This window comes from Erpetoichthys calabaricus, chromosome 1, assembly GCF_900747795.2.
Source record: "Erpetoichthys calabaricus chromosome 1, fErpCal1.3, whole genome shotgun sequence".
Classification (NCBI taxonomy): Eukaryota; Metazoa; Chordata; class Cladistia; order Polypteriformes; family Polypteridae; genus Erpetoichthys; species Erpetoichthys calabaricus.
The window spans coordinates 11060243-11083761 of NC_041394.2; the positions used below are offsets into that span (position 1 = coordinate 11060243).

At 42.6% G+C, this 23519-nt stretch overlaps 1 protein-coding gene and 1 non-coding gene across 2 annotated transcripts in view; one reads left to right on the top strand and one right to left on the bottom strand.

Moving 5' to 3' along the window:
* dhx34 (DEAH (Asp-Glu-Ala-His) box polypeptide 34) overlaps window positions 1-5061 on the bottom strand; it is a 100695-nt gene extending 95634 nt beyond the window's left edge. Inside the window, exon 1 of the mRNA XM_028795613.2 lies at window positions 4875-5061. The gene's annotated coding sequence lies outside the window, so the exon portion shown is untranslated. The remainder of the gene's footprint in view (window positions 1-4874) is intronic.
* Window positions 5062-5166: 105 nt separating this feature from the next.
* On the top strand, window positions 5167-5238 carry trnae-cuc (transfer RNA glutamic acid (anticodon CUC)). Its single transcript has one exon. It is a non-coding gene; the product is annotated as a tRNA-Glu (tRNA).
* Window positions 5239-23519: the final 18281 nt, after the last annotated feature.

Below are 23519 nucleotides of genomic sequence, written 5' to 3' on the forward strand. Positions count from 1 at the left end.
TTCCCCCACTTTCCAATCAACCCACTATAAGGTTGGAGTGGTGGTGCTGAGGGTAAGGATCTGAACTGGTATCTGAAAGGTTGCTGTTTAAAATCTCGTTACTCTCTGAAGGGTACCTACTCTGTTAGGTCAGATTATCTCAGGGCACAACGTGAGCTACCACAGCTATGCTGATGACACACAGCTGTATTTATCAATAGCACCTGATGACCCCGATTCTCTTGATTCACTAACACAATGTCTAACTTGTATCTCAGAATGGATGAATAGTAACTTTCTCAAATTAAATAAAGAGAAAACTGAAATCTTAGTGATTGACAATAATGGATACAATGAGGCTATTAGAAATAAACTGGATACATTAGGATTAAAAGTCAAAACGGAGGTAAAAAGCTTAGGGGTAACTGTTGACTGTAATCTAAATTTTAAATCACATATTAATCAGATCACTAGGACAGCATTTTTTCACTTAAGAAACATAGCAAAAGTTAGACCTCTTATATCATTGAAAGATGCTGAGAAATGAGTTCACGCGTTTGTTTTCAGTCGACTAGATTACTGTAACGCAATCCTCTCAGGACCACCCAAAAAAGACATAAATCATTTGCAATTAGTGCAGAATGCAGCTGCTAGAATCCTAACTAGGAAAAGAACATCCGAGCACATCTCTCCAGTTTTGATGTCACTACACTGGTTACCTGTGTCATTCAGGATTGACTTTAAAATTCTGCTTATGGTTTATAAAGCCTTAAATAATCTCTCCCCATCTTATATATCGGAATGTCTGACATCTTATATTCCAAATCATAACCTCAGATCCTCAAATGAGGGTCTGCTTAGAATTCCAAGAGCAAAACTTAAAAGAAGTGGTGAGGCGGGTGGCCTTCTGCTGTTATGCACCTAAAATCTGGAATAGCCTGCCAGTAGGAATTCATCAGGCTAATACGGTGGAGCACTTTAAAAAACTGCTGAAAACACATTACTGTAACATGGCCTTCTCATAACTTCACTGTAATTTAATCCTGATACTCTGTATATCCAATTCATTACAATATCTATTCATGGTGGCTCTAAAATCCGTACTAACCCCTACTCTCTCTTCTATTTCTTATCCCAGTTTTTTGTGGTGGTGACCTGCGCCACCACCATCTACTCAAAGCACTGTGATGTTCCTACATTGATGGATTAAAAGCCAGAAGTCTGCATGACCACCATCATCAAGTCCTTCCATGAGAACCCTAAATACAAAGAGGACGGTTCATTTATGTTAGGTAGAATGCCCAGAGGGGACTGGGTGGTCTCGTGGTCTGTAACCCCTGCAGATTTATTTTTTCTCTCCAGCCGTCTGGAGTTTTTTTTTTTTGTTTTGTTTTTTCTGTCCCCCCTGGCCATCGGACCTTACTCTTACTCGATGTTAATTAATGTCTTATTTTAATTCTTAATTTGTCTTTTATTTTGCTTTTCTTCATCACGTAAAGCACTTTGAGCTACATTATTTGTATGAAAATGTGCTATAGAAATAAATGTTGATGTTGTTGTCGTGATAAGCATCGAGATTAAAGTGGAAATGTCGAGAATAAAGTCAACATGTCGTCACACTATTATGCAGTACCCAGGTACATTACACAGTATTGAAAAAATACAACTTGGCTTGCAGTATTATCCAGTAGTATAGAAACAGTATTCACACATTTGAACATAATGGTCCACATCCGACCTTTTAAATCCAAAGTATCTCCAGACAACAGACGTGACTCCTTTTTCTAGCAAAAAAGTTCTTCTGTGTCATCATGTTCAACTTTGTCGTCTGCTACAGTTTCCGTTTCGGAATGTTCTCTGTCTATTTTCACCATGCAATACCTCCACTACCGCATGTGCTCCGTTGTATGCTTGTTTAGCGGTGTAGCAGTGAAAAAGAGCCCCCGCGCAACACCTCTGTGGCATGTGTTTAGCAGTGTAGCAGTAGAAAAGGTCCCCCCTAAAAACAGTTTCCCACTGCGCCATGTTCTGAACGTTGTTTAGGCAATTTAAACCGGTGTTGCGGTATAAGAAAAATCAATATCGTAACAAAAATAAAAAACGGGTTTCGGTATGAACCGCTATCCCACCCAGCACTAGTACAAAGTCATTAAACACGTCTCACTGACCTCATTGAAAAGATTCAGCACGTTGGGACTCAAAAGATTCCAAATATTTGGAATAGTTCTGAAATAAAAGTGAAACTAATGAAATAGCAACAATTCAAAGAAAAAAAAAATCTTAAAAATATGTATCCGGAAAAACAAAAACTGGTGAGCAAAGCGAGCAGGGGGCAAAGCCCCCTGGTAATTACAAAAGGATAGGAAAGGATAAGAAGAAGTAAGGTAGAACACAAACATTCAACATAAGACCTTAATGACCATGAACACTATTGTACAAGATGTCAACTATTGCACTGCTGCATTGGAGGTGATGAGGTGGCATTCAGTGCCCTGATAGCAACATGGTAGAAACTGTTATTCAGTCTATTAGTCTTTGTTTTGATGCTCTTATATCTTTTGCCTGATATCATGAGCGGGGTGTGAGGAGTCTTTTAAGATGTTTTCCACTTTCCTGAGGCATTGAGATCTGTGCAGTTCATCCAGAGAGGGTAAAGAACAGCCGATGATCTGCTGGGCACTCTTTACGATCCGCTGAAGTGTCTTCCTCTTCGCTGGTAAACCCCACACAGAGGCAGTAGCACAGGATACTCTCAATAGAGCAGTGATAGAAGGACATCAGCAGTTTTTGGGGGATGTTATTTTTCCTGAGGTCTCTCTGCTGAGCCTTCTTCACCCGCTCAGCTGTGTTCACACCCCAGGACTGGTCCTCCATGATGTGAACTCCCAGGAAGCGGAAGTCTGACACCCTCTCCATACAGTCCCCTCCGATGTAAAGTGGTTTGATGTCCGTTTTCTTTTTCCTGAAGTCCACAACGAGCTCCTTGGTCTTACTTGTGTTCAGGAGCAGGTTGCTGTCAGCTGCTCCACTTCGTCCCTGTAGGCGGACTCATCCTCCCCAGAGATGAGCCCCACCACAGTGGTGTCGTCTGCAGATTTGACGATGGTGATGTTGTGGTAGGCAGGGGGCGCAGTCATGTGTGTACAACGTGAAGAGCAGAGGGTTCAGCACACAGCCCTGAGGAGAGCTGGTGCTGATGCTGGTGGCCGAGGAGATGTGAGGGCCCACCTTAACCCTTTGTGTGCCGTCTGTCAGGAAGTCTTTAATCCATAGACAGGTGGAATGCGGGAGTCCCAGGGCTAGCAGCTTGCACACCAATCTGTGAGGGAGGATGGCGTTAAAAGCAGAGCTAAAATTAATAAAGAGGAGACGTGTGTAGCTCCCCTGGTGCTCCAGATGGGACAGGGTAACATGGAGAGCAACCAGAAACAGCGTCCTCAGTAGACCCGTTACATTTGTCATAAATAAGTACCGTATATACTCGCATATAAGTCAGGTCTTGAAACCTGAAAAATCAATCATAAAAATCAGACCCCCGACTTATATGCCCATTCAAAAATACGACACTTCATTTATTTATTATTTTAACATCTTTTTGCTTCCTCCAAACTCGCACCAGTTTCTCAGACACATCGAATTTTGTTGCAGCAGCACAGTTACCAACTTCTTTCACCACTTTTAATTTAAATCCAGCTTCATATTGTCTTCTGATCAAATGCTCCATCGTAGATAAGGGACGCTCTTACAATAAAGGTGTATGATAATGGTATACACTGCCATTATAAACAATGGCAACTCGTGACACGGGAACAGAGTGCATCTGCAAGACTGAACGACTGAAGACACGAGATGGGTCCAGCAGTTAACCGTAGTAGCTCACCGAAGCAATAGCACCAGTGGACAGCCAATTGGATTGCAGGTTTATGTCACGTGATTTACTTGACCTGTGTCAGATAACCCTAATCATAACCAAAAAGTAACCAGGCATTGTCACTGATGTATCATTTAAAGTGACAACCTCTTCAATGAAGTGGAGCTCCCTGAAAAACAGCTGCTCACCAATCGCCACCCCAAGATTATTGAAGTATGTATGATGTTCAGAAACGACATTTACAATCATACTGAACCATTCACTGCAAACATTTTTTATATTATTAATGCCATAAACAATAAATTATTAAAATGTACAACTGAAAATCATAATTACATAGGCATCAGTCACCTATACATTTCCACGCATCCAGTCCTAATAGCAGACTCATACTTTTTTGGTTATTACAGATAAACAGCTATTTATTCTTCTATTTTTCAAAAATAAAGCTGAAAAGTTTTTCAGGCTATCCCATAATACACCATGCGCGCGCCCGTCCGCTACACTTAAACACACAGGCTCTCAATCTGTAGAGGCTGCCCGCTCCTCCTGTCCCTTTTGAAGCCATCACTTATGTTCTCCACTGTCGCACGTCAAGGATAGATAGATAGATAGATATGAAAGGCACTATATGATAGATAGATAGATAGATAGATACTTTATTAATCCCAAGGGAATTTAAACATGACGGGTTACCTCTGCCCGTCTTGAGTGAATGAGAAAAACTTTCGTGGTGCCGATTAAGCGTCTTTTGAAAAACGAGGCGTATTCTTCTAAGTGTGCTTCGTGCAGACTCACACGTTGTGAAAGGCGACCTCAAACTGAATGAAAAGTGTATGGATCGCTTAAATAGTGTCTTCACCCAAAAGGTTTTAAATAATGAATGAACGTTTCCTCATTTTATTATTTACGGGCGCGCGCGTTTGTGGGGATAAATAACAGAAACAAGAAACTGTATTAATATACTGTAAATAATAACGTCATACATTGAATACATCTCAAAGTACATTACAAAACACTTTACCTTCCAAGATCTAGCTATCGACGTTGCGTTTTGATGTCATTGCCTTAGGAAATATCCATTTTTTTCCTAACTCTTGCACTTCATTCTCGCCGACAGCCACACGTGTCCGTGTAATTTTTCTTATTTTTTAAAAAAGGTACGAAGAGTGTTGCATTCCGGTTAGAAAACAGCAGACGACATGTATTAAATGTGGTCACTTCCGCCATACAAATTATATAAAAAAAAAAAAACTCTCGCGAGATTTGCTACATACGCTTTCTAATAAGTCAACTTGAGCAGTAAATAAACATCCTCCCTGGTGGTCTAGTGGTTAGGATTCGGCGCTCTCACCGCCGCGGCCCGGGTTCGATTCCCGGTCAGGGAATGAGGTAATTTTTATATAATTATATTCAAGATATAATTTAATAATTTGAAATTCAATTAACATGTTTTTTCAATATTTTAGACTAGATAAAAAGAATTTCCTTCACAGTGCTCCATGCAGAGCTGCAGGGAAGGTGCCTTTCCTGGCAGCATAGATAGAGGAGCTAGTAAATAAATAAATATATGTGCAAATCTTTTGTCATGTAGAAAATTTTGATGACTTTCAAGGGGATTCAATTCTTTTGCACGCCACTGTAGATAGATACGAAGGCACTATATAATAGATAGATAGATAGTGTGACGAACGGCCGGGTCCCATGCCCGGCTGGGAGGCCCCTGCTGTGTATGTTCCAGGGGAGCAGCCATGGACAGCTCAATACCTCTCCCGGGATGCTTGGTGGCAGCCTCCCTGGCCGACGCTGATTCCCCATCCTCCCGCAGGGCTCCATGGGAGATGGAGTCCTCCACAGCTTGGTTGGGGCCCGGGGTGGCCACTAGGGGGGGGCTGTCTGCTTCCAACAGCCTGGCTGGACGACTCTGCAGCCCCACCCGGAAGTGCAGTTAGGATCAGGTGGTCAAGCACCTGGAACGCTTCTGGGTGGGTTATAAAAAGGACCAGCCAGAGTCAGGAGGAGGAGGACTAAGCTAGAGGAGGAATGGTGGTCACGGAGAAGAGTGTTTTGGTGTGTTAAGTGCTTTGTGGGACTGTGTTGGGCCTGTGGGACACGGGGAAGGTGTGCCCCACGGCTGAAGAGAAAATAAAAGTCTGTTTGTTTAAGTATGTGCCTCTGCGTCAGTCTGTGCCGGGTCGAGCGCTATATAACGCCTTTCACAATAGATAGATAGATACTTTATTAATCCCAAGGGGAAATTCATATACTCCAGCAGCAGCATACTGATAAAACACAGTATTAAATTAAAGAGTAATAAAAATGCAGGTAAAAACAGACAATAACTTTATATAATGTTAACGTTTACCCCCCCCCCCCCGGTGCAATTGAAGAGTCGCATAGTGTGGTGGAGGAACGATCTCCTCAGTCTGTCAGTGGAGCAGGACGGTGACAGCAGTCTGTGGCTGAAGCTGCTCCTCTGTCTGGAGATGATCCTGTTCTGTGGATGCAGTGGATTCTCCATGATTGACAGGAGTCTGCTCAGCGCCCGTCGCTCTGCCACGGATGTCAAACTGTCCAGCTCTGTGCCTATCATACAGCCTGCCTTCCTCACCAGTTTGTCCAGGCGTGAGGCGTCCCTCTTCTTTATGCTGCCTCCCCAGCACACCACTGCGTAGAAGAGGACACTCGCCACAACCGTCTGATAGAACATCTGCAGCATCTTATTGTAGATGTTGAAGGACGCCAGCCTTCTAAGGAAGTATAGTCAGCTCTGTCCTCTCTTACACAGAGCATCAGTATAGGCAATCCAGTCTAATTTATCATCCAGCTGCACTCCCAGGTGTTTATAGGTCTGTATAGATAGATAGATAGATAGATAGATAGATAGATAGATAGATAGATAGATAGATAGATAGATAGATAGATAGATAGATAGATAGATAGATAGATAGATAGATAGATAGATAGATAGATAGATAGATAGATAGATAGATAGATAGATTAATAAGTAGATATATTATATTATGACAAACATCAAACACATTCCTCTCAAATATTACTGGGTTTTATTTGATTTCTGCAACTAACTACTAGCAGGAGGACCTGCATGTGCAATCAGGCCTCCGCAGATGGTGTAAACTGCAGCAGCCCATCTTGTATTGTCACTCTTCTCTTCAAGTCACTACTTTGGTTCCCTGTAGCAGCACACAGTAAATTCAAATCTCTGATGCGCACCTACAGAGCGGTCAATGGGTCAGCACCTGACTATATGGAGATGCTGCTGAGGTCCTCTGCTTCTTCACTCCCATTCAGGACTGCCAGGGAACAGGGAGCAACAAAAAAAAAAATCTACAAACTAAAATAAATAATAAAAATGGATTGTCTTCGTAAGAAAGCACCAAAATTGATCTAAAAATGAACTTTTAGGCTTTAGGAAAGCTCAAGAAAAATACATAAAAAAATGATAATTACAACAGCCATCAAAGAGAGGGTAATGCATATGGGTGGACTGACCCACCTGCTGAGATGGAAGGTCATACCTTGTCCAGCCAGAAGGACACCATACTGGAGGGAGAAACAAAATGGAGGGCCTTCAAGGTCAGATCATGGAGTAACAATGGGAGACTGGACTGAGGGGGGCAAAGAGTACCCTCAGTGGAGTAGGTGGTGGTATCCCGGTCACATGACTCCAGTTTGGGCTCCCACAGAGGTTTATGGGAGATGTAGTCCAGGAGGACAGCCCTGTTCGGTGCCCAGTGAGCGTAACAATGGGTAGGTCTCCCCTACTTTATGGCAGCTCCACCAAATCCAGAAGTGCTTATTGTATGCATTGCTGTGGCACCAAAAGTACACCTGGGTGTAGCCAGTCTACCTCAGCCAAGGAGTCCGTGTTTTTAGGAGGCAGACAAGGATTGCTGGGATGAATGGAATGAAGGAAGGATTGGATTGTACTGTGCTGATGAAAAAAAAGCCTGTTGAGGTCCTCTGTAAAATAAAATTATCTTTATTTGAACCCAAGACTGTATGCTGTGGGCAGTTGTGTCGGGGGGTACGCCCCCTACAGGCCACAGACCTCCAGCCCCTTTGCCGTATTTATTGTTTGCATTTATTTTGCCATGCCTGTGCCTCCAATGTGATGCCAGTTTCATTATTATTAATATTGTTATTGTTATTTGATTATCATTTATTTTGCAGCCTGTAAGCCCCCACCTTCCCCCCCCCAAACCCCAAATTTATGATGAATCAGCATCCATCTCTGTTTTTGACTCCTATGAACATTTTACTATATAAATTACATGCAGAATGGGGACCCAAAATCAAATCTTGCATACCTCCTCAAAACTTCTGTGTGCCCCCCTTGTGTCTCCAACTCTGTGATCATAAATGGAGACCCCCAGTGTTGGAGAATCTTCTTAGGCCATAGCTGATGGGCATTGTGCCTACTTCAGGTCACTCCTGGCCCTCGCCACAGGATCCCTCCAAAGTAGATGGGGTGGTGGTCTTCCTCCTGCTTCGTGAAAGTCCGTGAACAGCTCTTTGATTCTGCTTGATTTATGGAATGGATGCTTCACTCATTTTCAGCTAACAAGTACATTCATTCTAGATATGCAAAAAACAAAACTAAAATCAAATTACGTCTCAGGCTTGCATTTCTCTTCTCATGGCCTTCACTCTCTGATTATCCTGCCATATAAAATAAGCACAGACTGGCGCCGGAGAATGCATAATTCATATTGTGTTCATTATTTTTCTCTCTCGGTCTCTCCGCGGCTCCTCTGACTTGTGCGTTTCTTGCCGGTGTCGGGCCACACGCAATGCATGATAAAAGAAGTAGATGTCTGGGTAGCAGCTGGTGCTGCAGGATGTCATGGCTGTGCCATCTGAACCCCTGGCAGGCCCAGCAGCGGACTCTGACTGAATTCTACACATAGAGGAGCACACGTCTGCATTATTATATATAAATACCTGGGAAAAGCTTACTGTAAATCATAATAAATATCTTTGAATATACGTGAAGCTAAAGTCTGGCCACACGGTTAAGGTTTAGATCAAGGATCAATATGCCATGTTATTGGTTTTAGAACTATTGACTATTAAAAGGAGTCGCTTGACATCTTTTTATGTGGCTTAGTGAGGCATTATTAATAACAGGCCGCTGCTTTAGTTTTTAATGTGGCCTGCCTGCTTGCTTTTCAATTGCCTTGTTTTTTAAGAACCAAGGACGCTGTGTTTTTGTGGTACATGACGGCTCTGCTGGGTCTTTTGACTCACCAGAGTCTAAAACAAGTTTTTGGAAAAACCTTCAGTGCCCCCAAACTTAAAGGAAACTAAGTAAACATTCATACTAGTGCATAAACACTTTAAACATATAAATATTTTAGCATTTAAATTTATATATTAAGGCTCACGAACATTTCATGTGATCAGATTAAAAGCAAGCTGTATTGTGTTAGGTTGAATTATATAGATAGATAGATAGATAGATAGATAGATAGATAGATAGATAGATAGATAGATAGATAGATAGATAGATAGATAGATAGATAGATAGATAGATAGATAGATAGATAGATAGATAGATAGATAGATGAAAGGCACTATATGATAGATAGATAGATAGATAGATAGATAGATAGATAGATAGATAGATAGATAGATAGATAGATAGATAGATGAAAGGCACTATATGATAGATAGATAGATAGATAGATAGATAGATAGATAGATAGATAGATAGATAGATAGATAGATAGATAGATAGATAGATAGATAGATAGATAGATGAAAGGCACTATATGATAGATAGATAGATAGATAGATAGATAGATAGATAGATAGATAGATAGATAGATAGATAGATAGATAGAGAGATGAAAGGCACTATATGATAGATAGATAGATAGATAGATAGATAGATAGATAGATAGATAGATAGATAGATACAGTGGTGTGAAAAACTATTTGCCCCCTTCCTGATTTCTTATTCTTTTGCATGTTTGTCACACAAAATGTTTCTGATCATCAAACACATTTAACCATTAGTCAAATATAACACAAATAAACACAAAATGCAGTTTGTAAATGGTGGTTTTTATTATTTAGGGAGAAAAAAAAATCCAAACCTACATGGCCCTGTGTGAAAAAGTAATTGCCCCCTGAACCTAATAACTGGTTGGGCCACCCTTAGCAGCAATAACTGCAATCAAGCGTTTGCGATAACTTGCAATGAGTCTTTTACAGCGCTCTGGAGGAATTTTGGCCCACTCATCTTTGCAAAATTGTTGTAATTCAGCTTTATTTGAGGGTTTTCTAGCATGAACCGCCTTTTTAAGGTCATGCCATAGCATCTCAATTGGATTCAGGTCAGGACTTTGACTAGGCCACTCCAAAGTCTTCATTTTGTTTTTCTTCAGCCATTCAGAGGTGGATTTGCTGGTGTGTTTTGGGTCATTGTCCTGTTGCAGCACCCAAGATCGCTTCAGCTTGAGTTGACGAACAGATGGCCGGACATTCTCCTTCAGGATTTTTTGGTAGACAGTAGAATTCATGGTTCCATCTATCACAGCAAGCCTTCCAGGTCCTGAAGCAGCAAAACAACCCCAGACCATCACACTACCACCACCATATTTTACTGTTGGTATGATGTTCTTTTTCTGAAATGCTGTGTTCCTTTTACGCCAGATGTAACGGGACATTTGCCTTCCAAAAAGTTCAACTTTTGTCTCATCAGTCCACAAGGTATTTTCCCAAAAGTCTTGGCAATCATTGAGATGTTTCTTAGCAAAATTGAGACGAGCCCTAATGTTCTTTTTTCTTAACAGTGGTTTGCGTCTTGGAAATCTGCCATGCAGGCCGTTTTTGCCCAGTCTCTTTCTTATGGTGGAGTCGTGAACACTGACCTTAATTGAGGCAAGTGAGGCCTGCAGTTCTTTAGACGTTGTCCTGGGGTCTTTTGTGACCTCTCGGATGAGTCGTCTCTGCGCTCTTGGGGTAATTTTGGTCGGCCGGCCACTCCTGGGAAGGTTCACCACTGTTCCATGTTTTTGCCATTTGTGGATAATGGCTCTCACTGTGGTTCGCTGGAGTCCCAAAGCTTTAGAAATGGCTTTATAACCTTTACCAGACTGATAGATCTCAATTACTTCTGTTCTCATTTGTTCCTGAATTTCTTTGGATCTTGGCATGATGTCTAGCTTTTCAGGTGCTTTTGGTCTACTTCTCTGTGTCAGGCAGCTCCTATTTAAGTGATTTCTTGATTGAAACAGGTGTGGCAGTAATCAGGCCTGGGGGTGGCTACGGAAATTGAACTCAGGTGTGATACACCACAGTTAGGTTATTTTTTAACAAGGGGGCAATTACTTTTTCACACAGGGCCACGTAGGTTTGGATTTTTTTTTTCTCCCTAAATAATAAAAACCACCATTTACAAACTGCATTTTGTGTTTTCTTGTGTTATATTTGACTAATGGTTAAATGTGTTTGATGATCAGAAACATTTTGTGTGACAAACATGCAAAAGAATAAGAAATCAGGAAGGGGACAAATAGTTTTTCACACCACTGTAGATAGATAGATAGATAGATAGATAGATAGATAGATAGATAGATAGATAGATAGATAGATAGATAGATAGATAGATAGATAGATAGATAGATAGATAGATAGATAGATAGATAGATAGATAGATAGATAGATAGATAGATATCTATCTATCTATAAAAAGGGACAGCAACCACCGCTCACCAGCCAGAGTCGGGAGGTGGAGGATTGTGTTGTGATTGTCTTGTGATTTAAGTGCTTTTGGGACTGTGTTGTGCCAGTGTGGGGTTCACGGGGAAGACATGCCCCACAGGTGAAGAAAATTAAAGTCTTTGTGTTTTTACACGTGCCTCAGAGTGAGTCTGTGCCGGGTCGGGCGCAATACAGCGTCTACTTTCACACCAGATTCAATTTAGAATCAATTTTACCTTCGACGGCATTCTCAGTTTTAATGCAAAGAGTGCACAAAATATCCATTTCGTCATCTCCATCATCTTTACTGGCATGGCCACAAAATCTATGAATTTTTTTTCACTGGTTTCCTTTAAACACACACAACAGGTAGCAGAAATGGAAGCCTCTTCGGCAAACATGTTTTCATCACCATATCACCAAATGGGGAATTCTCCGTCTGAGGTGAGCGTCAAAAGTCACGTGACATTAGAAACGTCATTAGCGGGAGTATTTTATACTTTGCCGGTTTGTCTTTTGGCATTGCATAGAATGCCTAGGAAATGTGTGACATATTAATCGTTTCATACTTTGATGTCCAATTTTCGGAATTCTATATATTGCCTAGGCATTCTATATAATGCCTGCTTTTCATACATTGCCGGTAACATATGCTTCCTCATGAATCAATATATTAATTAATCAAGGTAAAACAACACATATTAACATAGTCAGTTCGGATGGGCTACAACACTTCCAGCATCATCACACTGAGCACTGGAGCGCCACAGGGCTGTGTTCTTAGTCCTCTGCTGTTCACCCTGCTGACTCACGACTGCACAGCCACACACAACACCAACCACATCATCAAGTCTGTGGATGATACGACGGTGCTGGGACTGATAAGCAGGAATGATGAAGCAGCATACAGAGATGAGGTGGAACAGCTGTCTGAATGGTGTGAAGGCAACAATCTGTCTCTCAATGTCGAGAAGACAAAAGAGATAATCGTGAATTTCAGAAAATCACATCTTGCCCACATCCCATTCAGCATCAACAGTTTAGATGTGGAGACTGTTAGGAGTACCAAGTTCCTCGGTGTGCACATAACTACAGAACTTACATGGATGCATAACACCTCATCACTAATCAAGAAAGCCCAGCAGAGACTACACTTCCTGAGGCGGCTGAAGCGAGCAAGTCTTCCCCCTTCCATCCTCACCATGTTCTACAGAGACACCATTGAGAGTGTTCTGACCAGCTGCATCACTCTCTGGTATGGCAACTGCAACATATCTGACCGCAATCGCCTGCAAAGGATAGTGAAGACAGCAGAGAACATTATTGGGGTGCCTCTCCCTTCACTACAGGACATATTTCACAAATGCAGTGTCAGCATTGAGCAGGACCCCTTACACTCCTCACATGGACTTTTCACACTTCTGCCATCCAAGAGAAGATACTGCAACATCACAGCCAGATCTGCCAGGCTGCAGGAGAGTTTTTACTCCCAAGCTGTTAGACTCCTTAACACCAGGCTGCCCCCTGAGATCTTCCACACGGCCTCAACCACCTCGAAAAACAGAACTTTAATACATGTGAGCCACTGACCTGTGAAGACGAGTGTGCAGGTAGAGAAGAACTGGAAATCTCATACTGACCTTTAAGGATTTTGACACTCTTGATATCCTTCTGCTGTGAAACATTCTGACCTGTCATTGTTTACACGTCTTCAACAACTATTATCATACACTGATCATTTCTGTATTATCTATATTTATTATCTCATATTTATTATATTACATATCTTACACATCAATATTGCTGCTACTTCTTTGTCTTGTATTTGCACAATGTCTTGTCTTGTTTGTGTTTTAATTTTAAATTTAAATATACATTTTAATTCTATTTTTAATTTATTATTTGCATGTCAGGTTGTTACGCTGTGGACCCTGAGCTTCGAAATTTCGTCTATCTGTATGCTTGTATATGGTTGAGATGACAATAAAGTTCACTTTGACTTTGACTTTGAATTATATCATCTGGCTTTGAGCAATATAAAAATGTAAAGGTTTATTAATAAAGGCTTTAGCATTGTGCTTGCTGACTTAAGGCCTCTTGCCTGCTTCCAGCTCCAGCAGCTTAGCTCTTATCAGTGAAGTTGTGTGCTGTGCTTACCAGCACAGCTGCCTCTGATTTTAGTCTTACTGGATTTTGGTGCAACAAGCAAGTATTAATTTAACAGTTGAGTTTTTCATATGTGGATCATCCTGGTTGTAACTTAATGATGAGAGCTTCCATTTTTTATTAGCTCAAGATTGGGAATGTGAGGGATGTAAAACATGATAAGGTGATGGTCAGGCAGCAAGTACGACCTTCGAGTTCTAATGATTGTTATGAAAAAAATTATGATTATTAGGAGAAAGAAGTTTACAAGGCGAGGTAATTGTTATGAAAACACATACAGTATGAGGTCATTATTACGAAGGTAACATGTGAAGTGAATGACGAGAATTCGGATGTTTTTGTGATTAGAATTGAAATAAAAATGAACCGCGCCCAATTCACCGGGCTCACTTCATGAACTGAGACAGCTTTATGTGCTCTGCAGTTGTTTTCTATTCTAAATTCTGACTGTCTTTCTGAATACTCTGCTCATTTTTTCTGAAGATTTCTCCACAACAATACCTTCGGTTAATGGTGAGGCTTTAGGAGCTTCTCACCTTCAGATCTTTGGCTTTGACCTCTGCAGACCCCACAAGTCAAATCAAGTCAAGTTGGGGAGCATGCACTGGTGCAGAGCGTTGCCGTACCCACTACACTACGAAACAACTTGGTATCCCGGTTGGCAATCCCCCAGGCAAACATATGGTCCAGTCCCACCCTCCGGAAATGACCCTCTATCTGCCACAGCCAGGTGTTACGTGGGTGACCCCTTGGCCTGGTCCAACCACTCGGGTCCCCAACAATGAGGATCTTATGAGCCGGATCACCCTCGAGGAAATGCGCCACATGGCCATAGTGCCGTAACTGATGCTCCCTCAGAATTCAGGTCATGTGCCTCATTTGGGACTCGATGAGCAACACAAAGTCAAACCAGCGAGATCCAAGGATTCTCTGAAGAGACACAGTAGTGAAGAAGTCCAGTCTTCATCTCAGGTCACTGGTTAGCGTCCATGTCTCGCAACCATATAGCAAGACAGGAAGCACCAGGACTCTAAAGACTTGGACCTTTGTCCTTTTGTAGAGATGTCAGGAGTGCCACACACCCCTTTCCAGCAACCTCATGACCCCCCATGCTCACCCAGTCTGTCTACTGACTTCATAGGAAGAGTCACCAGACACATGAATGTCACTGCCAAGGTAAGTAAACCTCTCGACAAGGTCGACACTCTCTGTGCAGATAGACAAACTGCTGATGGCTGTGCCCAAGAGGTCATTAAAGGCCTGGATGTTGGTTCTTATCCAGGACATTCGCAAGACCAGACACTCAGACTCCTCTCTCGGTCTCTCAAGAGCACCGATCAGAGCCTCCATTGACTCCGCGAAGATCAGAGCATTGTCAGCAAAGTCAAGATACGTGAACCTTTCTTCACCAACAGATGCCCCACAGCCGCTGGACCCCACAACCTTGTCCAACACCCAGTCCATACAAGCATTGAACAGAGTAGGAGCAGAACACACACCTGACGAACCACAGAATCAACTGGGAAAAACACAGAGGGTCTGCCTCCACTCTGCACAGCACTCAGAGTACCAGTGGACAGGCCGGCCATGATATCCAGCAACCTCGAGGGGGTCCTGCGAGCCCTCAGGATGTCCCACAGGGCAACTCGATCAACTGAGTTGAATGCCTTATGAAAATCGACAAAGGTTACAAAGAAACTCTGCCGATATTTGCGTTTGCGCTCCATGAGAACCCTCAGTGCCAGGATGCAGTCGATGGTAGACTTCTTAGGCGTAAAACCAGACTGTTCTGGTCACTGGTAGGTGAGCAAGTGATCACAGATCCTATTGAGGACAACCCTAGCATGGACCTTACTCGGCACTGAGAGCAGTGTTATCCCCCTGTAGTTGCTGCAATCCAGGCGATCACCCTTTCCTTTCCACATAGGGACAACAAGTCCCGTTTTCCAGTCAGTGGATTTTCTGTCTCTTCTTCATTTTACCTGACGGCCTCTCTCTGTGGCACACACTGGCACACAACCAGTGTTCTCCCATTGAGTGAAGTTACTTGAATTTCAGCTCCCTATAGCGCCTTGATTTATTTAATAATAATAATAATAATTCATTACATTTATATAGCGCTTTTCTCAGTACTCAAAGCGCTATCCACACAGGGAGGAACCGGGAAGCGAACCCACAATCTTCCACACTCTCCTTACTGCAAAGCAGCAGCACTACCACTGCGCCACCTGTGAGTATATTTGTGGGGTACATAACTATTTCTTGGTGTTGTGACCAGTAGGGGGTGTTGCAGCATCTCAAACCCCAGATGCAATATCACAGACACAAGTCTTGGGTGCAAATACAAGGTTTATTACAATAACATACCTTACAAATTGGATTCTTTGCAGTAATACACAGAGGCATAACACTCTCCTTCAGTCTTTTCCTTCTCCTTCCATACCTCCAGGTGAGCTTTGTCCATCTTCCACCCGACTCCAACTTGGCTGGACGAGCTTGAGTGGCTTCTTTTATCTTAGGCTCGAGTGTCCTTCCAGGGCTAGCACTTCTAGGTCAAATAGAAGTCCTACAAAGTAGGGGTCACGGAACCCGGCAGCACCCCACAGGTGGCACCCATGGAACCTGGCAATGCTACACCATGGGACTACAGTTCCCAGCATGCCTTGCAGGTGTCTGTTCACGTAGCTTCACCCAGGGATGCTGCCACCTAGATTTCGGGGGACCATGTAGCCCTGATAGGTTGTCTCCTCCTGTCCTTCCATCACATATCGTTTCTCTGTCCAACCCTGCTGAGATGCCAACATACCCACTACTGCATTGGCATTTCCTGTCTGTCTCCAGGCATTGGCAGGATGAGCATCGTCTATTTTCTTGCACCATTGATTGGCTGGAGCCTTGCCTCTCCTCAGCTGGAACGCTTGGCCATATGTTCATATACCAAATGCTAAACGTCCACAGTAGAATCATTGTGCCCTGGATACTTGGCATTTATCAGGACAAACAATGGCCAGCTATTACATGGAGAAGGCTGCATCATGCAACTCTGCCCATTTCACAAATCAGCTGATAGCTTTGGGTGAGAAAACAACCAACTGGCTCTGGAGTTGCTTCAGCTGTTTGCACAGCTGGCACTGTGGCTGGTAAGCTCGGTAAAGTCATGGCCATCTCCTTGAACATTTCACAAAGTGTACCTGAGTTTTATCTTATCATCTTTCCCCACCATTTCACTTCTTTCATTCCCTCAGACAGTCGGCCATGTTGCTTTTGTTAGCCTGTCATTTACAACTGACACTTCATCTTCTTCAGAAGTCATGAAGACGTGGTCTTCCTGCTGGCCCTCACAGGTGCATATGGCCAATGTCCAAGCCCCAGCAATATCAACGAGATAAACGGAACCGGGATCTATACGAGAATGACCATCACTACTACTATGATCAAAGCTGAGGTGGTCAATATCTGGACTCCTACTTTGGGGATCACATGCCCTTTATTTGAAAAAGCAGGAACAAGAGGATCTCCTCACTGGTGGTGGCCACTCGCTCTGACCTCACCGTGTGGTCCAGAAACAAGAAAGAGGGCACCAAGCCCATGTTCTCCTCTGGCATCAACTACCACCTCAGAGATGTCATGAAGGGGCTCTTCGGAAACTGGAACAACTCCATCACCTGAACAGGAAGGTAAAAAAGACAAAAGGAATGGGCTGAGAAGAGGAACCGTCATGACCTACAATCACCTGCCATGGGTTTGAATTTTCTGAACTTGTCAAAGGAAAAATTAAAATTAGAAATGGAAAAAAGTGATGAGACCGCTCTGAATTCTGCTTTCAGGGTCTTTTATAAAAGTTTATAACTGCCTGCATGAAGTACATTTGTATGTCCTGGAATCATAATGTAATGTAGTGGCCTCCAACTAATATGTTATTAACGCTGCATGTTATTACACACGTACAGAATAACACAAAAAGTGAGTGATAGGCAGGCAATTTTTATCTTTTAACACGCGTAACAGAGAACACCTTAATGTTGGAATTTAAAGTCATATGGAAAAGTTTGTGACCCCCTCTCAGCCTGCATAATAATTGACTCTCCTTTCAACAATAAAGATAACAGTGGTATGTCTTTCATTTCCTAGGAACATCTGAGTACTGCGGTGTTTTCCGAACAAAGGTTTTTAGTGGCGCAGTATTTAGTTGTATGAAATTAAATCAAATGTGAAAAACTGGCTGTGCACAAATGTGGGTCCCCTTGTCATTGTGCTGATTTGAATGCCTGTCACTGCTCAATGCTGATTACTTGGTGTGATGAGTTCGTTACGCCTTGAACTTCATAGACAGGTGTGTCCCATCATGAGATATAAAGGTATTTAAGGTGGTCAATTACAAGTTGTGCTTCCTTCCCTTTGACTCTCCTCTGAAGAGCGACAGCATGGGATCCTCAAAGCAACTCTCCAAAGATCTGAAAACAAAGATTGTTGAGTCTCATGGTTTAGGGGAAGGCTACAAAAAGCCATCTCTGAGGTTTAAACTGTCAGTTTCAGTAACTGTAAGGAATGGAATCAGGAAATGGAAGGCCACAGGCACAGTTGCTGTTAAACCCAGCAGGTCTGGCAGGTCAAGAAAAATATAGGAGTGACATATGAGCAGGATTGTGAGAATGGTGACAGACAACCCACAGATCACCTCCAAAGACCTGCAAGAACATCTTGCTGCAGATGGTGTATCTGTACATCGTTCTACAATTCAATTTGCACAAAGAACATCTGTATGGCAGGGTGATGACACAGAAGCCCTTTCTGCACTCACGCCACAAACAGAGTCACTTGTTGTACGCCAATGCTCATTTAGACAAGCCAGATTAATTTTGGAACAAAGTGCTTTGGACTGATGAGATAAAAATTGAGTTATTTGGTCAGAACAAAAAGCACTTTGCATGGCTGAAGAAGAACATCGCATTCCAAGAAAAACACCTGCTACCTACTGTCAAATTTGGTGGAGGTTCCATCATGCTGTGGGGCTGTGTGGCTAGTTCAGGGACTGGGGCCCTTGTTAAAGTCGAGGGTCAGATGAATTCAACACAATATCAACACATTCTTCAGGATAATGTTCAAGCATCAGTCACAAAGTTGAAGTTACGCAGAGGTTATTTAAGATCTATTTCCCCAGGTCTTAATGACTGACTTATTTTTTAATCTCTCTCTTCATTTTCTCTAATGGCAGCTTTTTCACACCTACTCTCACCTTTTCTCCTTTCATCTGCCCTGACTTTGATCCCACGTTCCCCACCAATATACGTTACCCTTTTTTGTCCATTTTGGTTGTACACCTAATGAAGGTTATACAACGGAAATGTTGTGTCTTTAACCTTCTTTTCTTTCCATTATGGAAAGAGCCTTTAAACTTTTTTTTCAGTTTACACATATTTAATATATTGTAATAATGGCGCTATATAGCGCCTGACCTGACACTGATTGGACATGGGAGGCACATATAAAATGAAAAGACTTTTTATTTTTCTTCAGCTGGAGGGCACGTCTTCCCCATAATCCCTCCAGCCACAACACAGTTCCAAGCACTAAGCACTGAGTCACCACACTCCTCTCTCTCTCTCTTCCACCACCACTCCTCCACAGCTTTGTCCACCTCCACCCGACTCTGGTCACTGAGTGGTGGTCGCTGTCTCCCAGAAGTGCTCCAGGTGGTTGATTAGCAACATCCGGCTGCATTCTGGGTAAGGCGAAACCAGTGCCCAAAAGGTGCCAACTGCTCCTGTTGCAGCACCCCCTGGTGGCGCCTGCGGAACCCCACAGAGCTGCACAGAACTCCAACCCCCATGAAGCCCTGAGGGAGTCTGAGGCACCGCTGCAATCCAGGGAGGCTGCCATCTACCGTCCAGGGGGAGATACTGGGCTTTCCACCCTTGTCCCCCTGGCAGATGTGGTGAAGGGGCATCCTGGCCAGGCATGGGCCCCAGCCATCTGTCACAATATGCACACACACACTCACATATATATATATATATATATATATATATATATATAGAGAGAGAGAGAGAGAGAGAGAGAGAGATAAAGTGCTACCAACAGGCTGGGTCCAGGTTAATAGCAGTCCAATGCATCACCTCAGGGTGGCGGAGTCAGGAGGCAGTGGGCAAAACTCTCCAGGAGGAACAGAAGGAGAGAAGGGCATTCACTTGATCTGTCAATGTGTTATTATCAGCTGTGCACACTTGGGGAGGTGTTGGTGGCAAATAGAAATTCTTTATTTGAACCCGGGACTGTGTTACTGTGTTGGGTAAAATTGTCTTTGGGCTTTAAGGCTCAGTGGTGCCCCCTACTGGCTACTATATGTATAAATACACTCACACAAACACACATATAAATGTTATAGGACAATGTAAAGTATATTATGCATATTTATACTGTATATTAATTTAGTTTAGTTTACTTTTATTGTCCACATGTGAGAACATACTTTGAACCAAATAAAATATATTATTGTTATTGTTATTATTATGATTATTATTATTAACCAGTCAGCAACTTACAAAAGCACATTACTACATGCAAAGCATACAATACGAATTCATGAAGATGACATTTATATAGAGCTTTTCTCACTACTCAGAGCACTGTACATTGATAACACGGAGCCACTCTGACCACCACCCATGTGTTGTAACCACGTTGGTGATGCCAAGGCAGCCATCCTTGCACCATTAGATATTAGAGGGTGAAGGTGTGAGAGCAATAATTAGCCAGTAAAGGACAGGAAATGATTAGATAGATAGATAGATAGATAAATAGATAGATAGATAGATAGATAGATAGATAGATAGATAGATGAGAAAGGCACTATATAATAGATAGATAGATAGATAGATAGATAGATAGATAGATAGATAGATAGATAGATAGATAGATAGATAGATAGATAGATGTGTAAGGCACTATATAATAGATAGATAGATAGATAGATAGATAGATAGATAAGAAAGGCACTATATAATAGATAGATAGATTAATAGATAGATGTGAAAGGCACTATATAATAGATAGATAGATAGATAGATGTGAAAGGCACTATATAATAGATAGATAGATGAGAACATGCAAACTCCACACAGGGAGGACCCGGGAAGTGAACCCAAGTCTCCTTACTGCGAGGCAGCAGCGCTACCCACTGCACCACCCGAGAGACTCTTATTTAAGAAGAATTATCACAAGAGACACACGACAATAAACTGGATGTGATAATTCAGCAGAGTTCCCTTATAGTGCCTTTAGGCCTTACCGTAAATCAGGTTCTCCGCTTGCCTTGCGCTGTATAAAATGGCTTATTGCTTTATACAGTAAATTCCAACATTAAGGTGTTCTCTGTTACGCGTGTTAAAAGATAAAAATTGCCTGCCTATCACTCACTTTTTGTGTTATTCTGTACGTGTGTAATAACATCCATCCATTTTCCAACCCGCTGAATCCGAACACAGGGTCACGGGGGTCTGCTGGAGCCAATCCCAGTCAACACAGGGCACAAGGCAGGAAACAATCCTGGGCAGGGTGCCAACCCACCGCAGGACACACACAAACACACCAAGCACACACTAGGGCCAATTTAGAATCGCCAATCCACCTAACCTGCATGTCTTTGGACTGTGGGAGAAAACCGGCGCGCCCGGAGGAAACCCACGCAGACACGGGGAGAACATGCAAACTCCACGCAGGGAGGACCCGGGAATCGAACCCAGGTCCCCAGGTCTCCCAACTGCGAGGCAGCAGCGCTACCCACTGCACCACCGTGCCGCCTGTGTAATAACATGCAGCGTTAATAACATATTAGTTGGAGGCCACTACATTACATTATGATTCCAGGACATACAAATGTATTTCATGCACGCAGTTACAAACTTTTATAAAAGACCCTGAAAGCAGAATTCAGAGCGGTCTCATCACTTTTTTTTCCATTTCTAATTTTAATTTTTCCTTTGACAAGTTCAGAAAATTCAAACACATGGCAGGTGATCGTAGGTCGTGGCGGTTCCTCTTCTCAGCCCGTTCCTTTTGTCTTTTTCACCTTCCTATTCAGGTGATGGAGTTGTTCCAGTTTCCAAAAAGCCCCTTCATGACATCTCTGAGGTGGTAGTTGATGCCAGAGGAGAACATGTGCTTGGTGCCCTCTTTCTTGTTTCTGGACCACACGGTGAGGTCACAGTGGGTGGCCACCACCAGTGAGGAGATCCTCTTGTTCCAGCCTTTTCAAATCTCCAAGGTAGGCATCCAGATATTGACCACCTCAACTTTGATCGTAGTAGTGATGGTCATTCTCGTACATGTGGGCACAGGGATAATTTAGAATCGCCAATGCACCTAACCTGCATGTCTTTGGATTGTGGGAGGAAACTGGAGTACCCGGAGGAAACCCACACAGACATGGGGAGAACATGCAAACTCCACGCAGGGTGGACCCGGGACTGCGTGCCGCCCCTACTGTGTATTAATTTTGTTTAATTTTTGTTTCAAATTTTAATGAAGTTTAGTGTATGGTCACACTGCGGTGGGTTGGCACCCTGCCCAGGATTGGTTCCTGCCTTGTGCCCTGTGTTGGCTGGGATTGGCTCCAGCAGACCCCCGTGACCCTGTGTTCGGATTCAGCGGGTTGGAAAATGAATGGATGGATGGATGTACGGTCACAATTTTAATGTTTTTATTTTTTTTCCTTTTTGACTGAATAGGCTACACAAAATGTTTAATTTTTTTCTTTTTTTATTAACGAGACCCGTATGTGAGTGGAATGATTTGTGTTTTTAAATGACCCCCTGGCCTGTTCTACGCTCCAGCCACTTCGCATCTCCTAACTGCGAGGCTACCCACTGCGCCACCATGCCGCCCATGACATGATGTAGAAATGTTAAAAAAAAAAAAATTAAAATTAAAAAAAGAGAATGAGAATGGATTATGCAATATTTAAATCTCCAGTTTGCAAGATGACTTACAATAATGGTGCTAGAATTATTATTTAAATATATATATATATTTTTGTGTGTTTTTAATTTTTTTTGTAAATTATTTTTAGGCTCTTGAAATAAACAAATTGGTCCAATATCATAAAAATTCAATGAGTTCAAAATATTTTAATCGTCTCTAACGTTCGCCCACATGACTCCTCTTTACCCTAAAGTTGCAAATATTTGCAGAGTTTGAACGCAAGTTTTACTGTTTGTGAGATGTTCATATAGCTGAGTTAAATGAGCCTTCAGCAGTGAATTTAAAGTCCTCAGCGACAGTCCCGTTTAGTTTGACTCTGCCATGTCTGTGCCTCCGATCCCATTCTACACCAGTTTTTGGATTATTATTATTAATAATAATAATAATAATAATAATAATCCTCTTTAATAAAATCCCTGTGTGCGTCCAGGTGTCCGTATGTGTGTCTTCTGGTGAGGTGCGCATGCGCGATATTACTGTCAGAGAATGTTAGAGGCGTTTTACGGAAATACAAACCAGTATTACTGCGAGAGGAAATGAAAGGTACACAATACAGTGATGCATATTACAGCCACATACAGGTCAGTATTACTGTCAGAGGAGATTAAAGGCATATTACCGACGCGCACGCCTGTATTACCATCCATCCATTTTCCAACCCGCTGAATCCGAACACAGGGTCACGGGGGTCTGCCGGAGCCAATCCCAGCCAACACAGGACGCAAGGCAGGGAACCAATCCCGGGCAGGGCGCCAACCCACCGCAGCGCCTGTATTACCGCCAGAGAAAATTA